This window comes from Apteryx rowi, unplaced genomic scaffold (genome assembly GCF_003343035.1).
Source record: "Apteryx rowi isolate R43461 unplaced genomic scaffold, aptRow1 scaffold_67, whole genome shotgun sequence".
Classification (NCBI taxonomy): Eukaryota; Metazoa; Chordata; class Aves; order Apterygiformes; family Apterygidae; genus Apteryx; species Apteryx rowi.
Genome location: NW_020450949.1, coordinates 953,743 through 960,948, shown reverse-complemented (window position 1 = coordinate 960,948; position 7,206 = coordinate 953,743). Strand labels below are relative to the sequence as shown.

The following is a 7,206-nucleotide window of genomic DNA, read 5'->3' as shown; positions in this document are numbered from 1 at the left end:
AGGCGGCGGAGCCAATGGGCGGCGAGGGGCGTGGCGCGGCGCGGCGCGGCGTGGCGCGGCGTCCTCTCAGGAGCGCGTAGTCCTCTCAGGGGCGCGGGCAGCGTCGAGCCGGGCCGGGCAGCACCGGGCGGCACCGGGCGGCACCGGCCCTCGGTGCGGGCAGAGCTAACGGTAAGGTGGGCCGGGCCGGGCCGGGCCGGGCCGTGTGGGGCCCTCGGCGCGGGGCTTCGGGGTTTGAGTGCGGTTAGGGCTGAGGGCGAGGCCGCGCGGGGCCCTGCGCGTTTCCTGAGCCTCCGCCGCCCTCGGCACGGAGCGACCGCGGCGTCCGCGACGGCGGAGCGGGAGCAGGAGCGGGAGTGGTGCCGTGGGACCGAGGCCCTCGCCCCGGGAACGGCCGGGCTGTGGCTGCGGGTGTCCTTAGATCCCGGGGTTAAGGTAATTCCTCGCGTTTGACGGTCTCACCCTTCTTTCTGTTCCTGCGCAGGCTGCTCTGGCCTCCCGCTGCCYCGAGGCGCCGCTTTGCCAGCGTCGTGCTGAAGCCGGCCCGCGCGTGAGGAGCCGCGGCGAGCGGAGGGTCCTCGCAGAGCCAGCCGCGCCTCGGCGGCCTGCCCGCAGACGGCGACCTGCCCGGAGCCGGCAGCCTTCGGCGCAGGCGATGCCCCTGCCGCGCCGCACCAGCGCCGCCCGCACACGCCGAGCTTCGCTGATGCTCTGCAGGGTGAGTCCCGTCCGTATTGGAAAAAATTCCCGCTTAAACGCGGAAGGTGCATTTGCTGCCCGTTTCTCTGCGAGCGAGAGTGTGCCAGGCCGCCAGGAGAGGCGTGCTTCCCGGGAAGGAGGTCGCTCCTTCCCAGGCCGTGGCACCGCACGAGGGCACGAGCAGGCACAGACCCTGCCTGTTCCACAGGCAGGATCTCTTGACATCCTTGTACTACTAAGGCAGGGACAACACAGAGTGGGTTAACCAAGGTCCGTGCACGCACAGTTTAGATTTGCAAACGCAGTCGTCCTTCTTGCCCCGTACTGGCATCCCTGAGGACGGCGAGGCGTGAGGCAGGGCCTCTTGGCGCCCTGCGGCTCAGCGGGCACGCGGCTGTGAGGCTGCTGGGCGAGCAAATCGGAGGAAGGGCGGAAGGCGCTGGGCTGGGTGCCGGGAGCACRGGGTGCGGCGAGAGCCTCAGCGCTGCTCTCCCCGAGGCGCGTGGCGCGGGCTGCGCGGTGCTCAGGAGCCCGCCGGCGCGAGGAGGCAGGCCACGGCACTTACGTGTTACCTTTCGCTCCTCGTGCTATTGCTGGTATTTGATGACGGTTGCTGACGTACGTACAGTCAGCCGGCACAGCATGTCTCCACGCATCAGGCATGCGATGGTGTGTGATGGTAGTGAGGCTTTGCAAGAACCCGCTTCGGCTCCCCAACCCAAGCAGCAGTTTGGGTTCAGTTCTCGAGAAGTACGACATGGTTCCAGCTGCTCCTGAGGGCTTTGCTGAAGCTCAGCTTCAAAAGTTCTTTTGACAGATCATACGGTCTGTCTTTTCACTGTAAATTTGGCTAAAGATGTAGGTAGGTGATCCCAGAACAGCTGTTGACTGATGCTGCAGTTGCCAATACTCTAGGAAATGGAGAAACATTGCATTTTCTGGTCCTAAAATTCATGTACATGTGAAAAGTGAGCAAAGAGCATTGGAAAGGTATGATTGGGTTGAAATCTGCTCACTTTGGGGGGGTAACAGCCTGCAGAAAGGCAGCAGAGGTGCAGCGACTGCTCAGGTCCCCCGAGTCGYGCTCTGCACTTCTCCAAAAGGCTTTTAACAGCAGGATGCAATTCTAGAAGAAAGGAGCAACTTCTGTTTAAGTTTGTTGGACATATTGCACGTTTTGTATCATTTCACAGCTGTCGTTTCTTTTTTAAAAAGTAAATAGCAAGAATAGGAGTTTTTGCGGAGCTCTGTTTTCTGTGCGTGCCTGGCTCGTTCCCCTGTACGCTCAGATGCTTCTTCCCATTTCTGTCAATCTTTGATACTGTATTAGGGGAGAGGAAGACACTGAAACTGAGATAAGACAAAGTGCTGTGAAATGTGCAGAGCAAACAAACCGAAGGGAGAGAAATAAAAATAGTTTTCTCAAACATTTCCTGTGTTTTATAATTATAGGTGCCTGTTCTGTAATTACAGGTGTTGGTTGTAGCAATAGGAATTAGAAACTTTCAGATGCAAGTAACTTTCTTCTTGTACTTCAGTGACTTTTCCCTCGAACTGCTGGAGGTGAGGATCCCGTTTAAATGCAGTATTGCTGCAGAACAGCCATTAGCTCCTCCTGGCCATGTCCTCCTCCAAAGTGCTCCTTCAGTCTGATCTYGTCGTCCTTTCCTTCCGTGTTCCTGTAAATCAGAGCAGATCAATTTAGCCATTGAACGGAGAATTCAAATTAAATGGAAGTACGAGAGCCTGTCACATGTGTTTCATGATTCACTTATGCTTTATGGCATAACTGCCTTGTTTTATTGTTCGTTATGTCATTTATTTTTAAACAGCGAGTTTCTTGGTGCAAATAAGAGAGAAAAATCCTTGCAAGTGTTTTTTTATAGAAGACAGTGGTTTCATTAAATGAAGGAGACTGCATGTATATTGAGTTGAAAGGAGTAACCCTTTTTCAAAGGCTGTAAAGAATTGTCTGGTTTTTGTAAAATCAAACCGCTAAGAGCGTTCCCCTTTCGGTTTTCTTTTAGACGTTCCCTAAAGTTGCGGATGTTTTCTCATTTGAGCCCCTCTCAAACTTGAGACCAGGTTGCCTCAAACTTTGTGTGTGACAGTGTGTCAGACCAGGCTCCTAAAATTGTCAGCTCCTCTTGGAAACGTTGCTGTAACAGCAGTCCTGCGCTGTGGGTCACCCCTGTAAGACGGCGGGTGCCCCGGCRCCAGTGCTTCCCTGTCCTTGCTTAGCTTCGCTCATCACGACGCCTCTGCGTGACCAGGAAGGGGAAGCAGTTTTCGTTTTCTGAATTTTCACTTCTGTTGATAAACACTGTCAACTTGCGCTGGGTGCGGAGGGAGGAGGTGTCTTGAAGGATGCTGTCCGGGCTGCCAGTGGCCGGTGCCTGAATACAGAAGCGCTCGAGTCTCGCTAGACCGAGGGAGGTCCCATCCCTGGGGAAGGAGGGACGCGGGCCCTGGGAGAGTAAAGCCCRCACGTTTCTGCAGGGCCTGGCTGGACACGGTACCGAAGGAAGCACTTCTGCTGGCCCCACCGCCAGGGCTTCGCCTCTTGGCTTCGCCTGCCATTGCGAAGGAGGAGGGTGGACGTGCTTGTGCCCAGGAACAAGGGCATCGGCGGCTCCGTCATGGGCCTTGGATGAAGATGGATGTCAGCAGTTCGCACCGCAACTTTCATCCAGAGAGGTTTTAACTTCCTGGCAAGCAATAACTCTGCTGCTGGTTAACAAGAGATGCCTCTGCTCACAGCCACTAATGGAAGATGCACCAGAGTTTGCTGTATTTACTTATTCATTGCTTTTAAGGAGAGAGAGAAGCCGCTAAGAGGGGCGTGATACGCTGGGCACAGCGTGCAGGGCAGGGGAATGCTGCGCAGGACTCGGCGCAGGAGGCGAGGGAGAGTCTCCGACAGAGAGGGGAGCGGAGGGCGGCGGAGCACTGGTCGCTCACCACGCAGCCTGTCCCGCTCCCGGCTCCTGGCCGAGGGCCTCAAGCCTCAACCAGGAACGAGGAAAAGGAGGAAAGGACCTTGTCTCTATTTCTGCAACCACGTCAAGCACCGTCTGATTCACGCATGGCCCAGGCAGAGTTTTAAACCCATGTTTTCAAGGAGGTAGAGCTGGGCCGGCCGCCTGGGCCGCCGGTGGGTGCATCCAGCCGCCGAGGGTGTGCTCAAGGCCCGGGCACTCGGCAGCCCTGCTGTCATCTGCAAGCTCTCCGTGCACAGGCCTGTGGGTAGGACACGTGGCAAAGCAACAGCAGAATGAACCAAGCGTGATAGCTTAGCCTGCTGGTTTTGAAAGTTTGCTGGAGAAACAAAGCTGCAGTGCTGGTGCTAGCAAAACACTTCTTAAATGGGTTTTTTTGTTTTCTTTTTTCCTTCCTCGCATGTTGTGTGCTCTCTGCTATCGAAAATATTTGCTGCTTCGGTGAGGGAGAGTTTGCAACACTCAGCACCTTTGTTAAATCTTGATATCTGGGTTTTTGGGGGGGTTTTCGCCCTTCGAGTGATTTTTAACAAATGGTGAATGTGCAGTTTTAAAAGTCTTGAGGTTTAGATGCATGAAACAGGAAACTGAGAGTTGCAAAATGATAAATGGAGTTAGGTAGGGATCTGAGACACCTAGAGACATCATCCCTCCATTGACTGCGAGGAGAAACCAGAGGGAAAGTAACGGAGGGAGAGAGGACAAAAACCACACGTTTTCGCAACATGTACAAATCGGGTGGTAGCTGAGGATCTGCCGTGGGCTGTGACAGGCTCTGCCTGTGTTTCCCGTTCCATCTGCGCCAGCGTCCCTGTAGCTGAATATTCAGCAAGCAGCCTGTAAGCGAGGGGCAAAGCTTGCCGATCCTGCATAAAGATGCAGAGCATAAGCCTGAGACGAACCCTTGCTGCGAGCAGCATTACTCACTGTAGTCCCGAGGTTGCCTCCAGCACYGATTTAGAAATGTTCGCACTTCTCTGTAAGTTTTTTCGGGCTAATAGCGCCTGCGATTGCAGGTGGCTGTTCGCACCCGGGGACGAGCAGCACGGCGCTGCGGTCGGGTTTTGGYTCCGTGGCGCGGTGCAGGCTGTGCCGGCGCCGCGGCACGTCGCGCGGTGCTGGAGCGCGTGCCGGCGGCGCGGTGCGGCCCGGCTGGGCGTAGGCGCTGCACCCGCTCGCCTCCTTYGAGCCCTCGTGGGCACTGGCACAGCTGTCCAGGCTTGCACCTGCAGGCAGCTCAGAAGATACCAAAACACACTTGCAAACTCTTTCTGCAGAAAAGAGGCCAATCTCCTGGAAATACCCCTACACGTATTTACAAGTGGGTCTTCGCTTGTCCTAAAAGATTTCAAAGTGGGGCACTGTATTCGTTGTCCCCAGCCAGTGAAAGGGCACCAGCTGTTCAAGTACCATCCTCTTCTGGTACGTGAAAACAGACTCTTTAATCAGGCAAATGCAATTAAAGCCAGAACAAAATTCTCATGCAAGCTAAATTTCTGACTATTTTAGGAATCCTATAAGCAAATGTCTTTCCCTGATTTTCTGAAATGCAATCCTAAATTAACATACACTTTGGAAATAGCAAGCTGTGCTRCGTCAGAGGAGATAAACATGTGGTACGTGAGGTTCAGAAGTGCAGCAGCTTCTGTCCTTGTCTCCCGTACAGAGACGGGTCTTTGTGGGATCCTTGGCACAGGATTCGCTCAGGTGTCCTGCCTGCAGTCCCTGCTCCGCTTTATGAAAAGCAGCTGCAGCCCTTTGCACCTGATGTTGCCTGGCCAGGCATCAGATTTGGTGTCCCCCCCAGCGCAGTTTGGGACGCTGAGCCTGCAGGGACGCAGCGGATGTGCGACGGAGGGACGGGGCAAAGCACAGTGAACCCGAGCTGCCGAGAGGAGGGAGCCAAGCTTCCCCCCGAGTCCGGAGGTATCRCTGCACCAGTGTGTCACCCAGTGCGTGCTCACACCTCCTGAAAGCCGCCTGCGCCGCGCCCCGTCACCGCTCGGGCGCTCGTGGCATCCGCTTAATACTGCATGGCCTTACATGTTTATTCAGTCCCCTGATGGATTCGGAGAAGTGCTGAGTTTTCCTTCTAAAAAAAAAAAAGCCTGCTGCAAGAGTTATGTGCTTCTGAAATTCTGACCCTTTCTGTTCACTTGGCCTCTGGTTCTGATGTTGAATCAAGCTTCCAGCAGTATCAGTTTTATTATCACTCCGCTATTACAGTAATATAATGTAACTGTGTGTCTGAGGACAAGCGCGCTTTAATTATCCGGATGTCTTTCCGTTCTTTTCCAAGCCACATGCTTGAGGGAGGAGCGCTCCAAGATGGCAAGAAGGCAAAAGCCAATTCGAAGGTAGCAGTCGCTGCCAGCCAGATCGGTTTTAAATGTCTTCGGAAGAGAAACGCGCCCAAGGAGCCCTCGGTACTCACGCAGGAAAGAGAACAACAGAAATTACTTATTAGTGCAAAGAAAGAGCAACTGCTGTCCCATTTGATGGCCTTGACCAAAGAAGTGACTCCCGTCCCCAAGTTTAATACCCGACGCCAAGCGAGCCGGGCTCTCTCGTAGGAAATGTGGTGCAAGCGTTTCACTGCGGGGAAGCGGAGGCGGCGAGTGCAGGTTGGCGTGCCGGGGCCGGAGGAGCGGAAATCCCACATGCCGCTCAAGCCCGCGCGGAGCAGGGAAGGGAGCAGCGCTGCTGCCCTGGCCGGGCCTGTCCTCTCCCTCGGGGCTCGTTTTGCCGGGACGCCAGTCGGAGGTGAGCCCTGGTACGGGGTGGCCGGGCTAGCGAGCCGTGCGGGCTAGCGGCCGAGGGGAGCCCAGGGAGTGGTGCCGGCCCGGGCACGCACGGCCTGTGAAATGGGCTGTTTAAAGGCAGCCGAGCGCCTCAGTGCTGCGGGGACGCCCGAAACGTGGCTGTGAGGTGCAGCGGTGCAACGCCRAGCACCCGGCAGGGCCGGGAGCCCCAGGCCCCGAGCTGAGGCTGGCGTTGTCCTYGCCGTCCCCCAGCTGGGTGCTCCGGTCTGGTGCCAGTGCGAGCCTGCTCTTGCTCCGCTCTTCACTGCGAGCTGCAGCTTCTGTTTCAGGGGTTTTCAGAGTTTATTTTTGTGGCTGTTGCTTTAATCTCTCAAGCGATAGCTAAGATCAGAACCAGCCAGCAGTCTCCCGTGCAGGGCAGGTTTTGCTCGCTGGCCCATGCAGAACCGCTTCAGGCGCTTTGGTATTATTCTTGGATGTTCACAGATCCTGGCGCCGGGGGGGACCGCTGCGATCGTCCCCTCCGCCTCCCTGCTGCGCGGAGGGCGAGCGTCACCCTGCGGTTCTGCGCAGCCCTCTTCGCTCTGYGCTGCGGTACCTTGGGTTTTTTTCCCTTAATAATAAAAGGGACGCGGTAGGATTTAAAGATGGAAACCCCTGCTGCCCTCGCTCCGCCACGGTTCTGTAGCGCGCCGGTCCGCAGAGCCCTCGGCTCAGCCTCTGGCTGCTGCCGCCGTGCGCGGCCG

General features: G+C 56.3%; 1 protein-coding gene across 3 annotated transcripts in view; it reads left to right on the top strand.

Annotated features, from left to right (window-relative positions):
- Nucleotides 1–111: 111 nt before the first annotated feature.
- KCNAB2 (potassium voltage-gated channel subfamily A regulatory beta subunit 2) overlaps nt 112–7,206 on the top strand; it is a 38,521-nt gene continuing 31,426 nt past the window's right edge. For 2 of the 3 annotated variants that reach the window (XM_026085681.1, XM_026085679.1), the window contains exons 1-2: nt 112–171; nt 485–718. The gene's annotated coding sequence lies outside the window, so the exon portion shown is untranslated. Of the gene's footprint in view, nt 172–484; nt 719–6,022; nt 6,462–7,206 lie in introns of those variants that run through there. The other variant, XM_026085680.1, reaches the window with a different exon arrangement.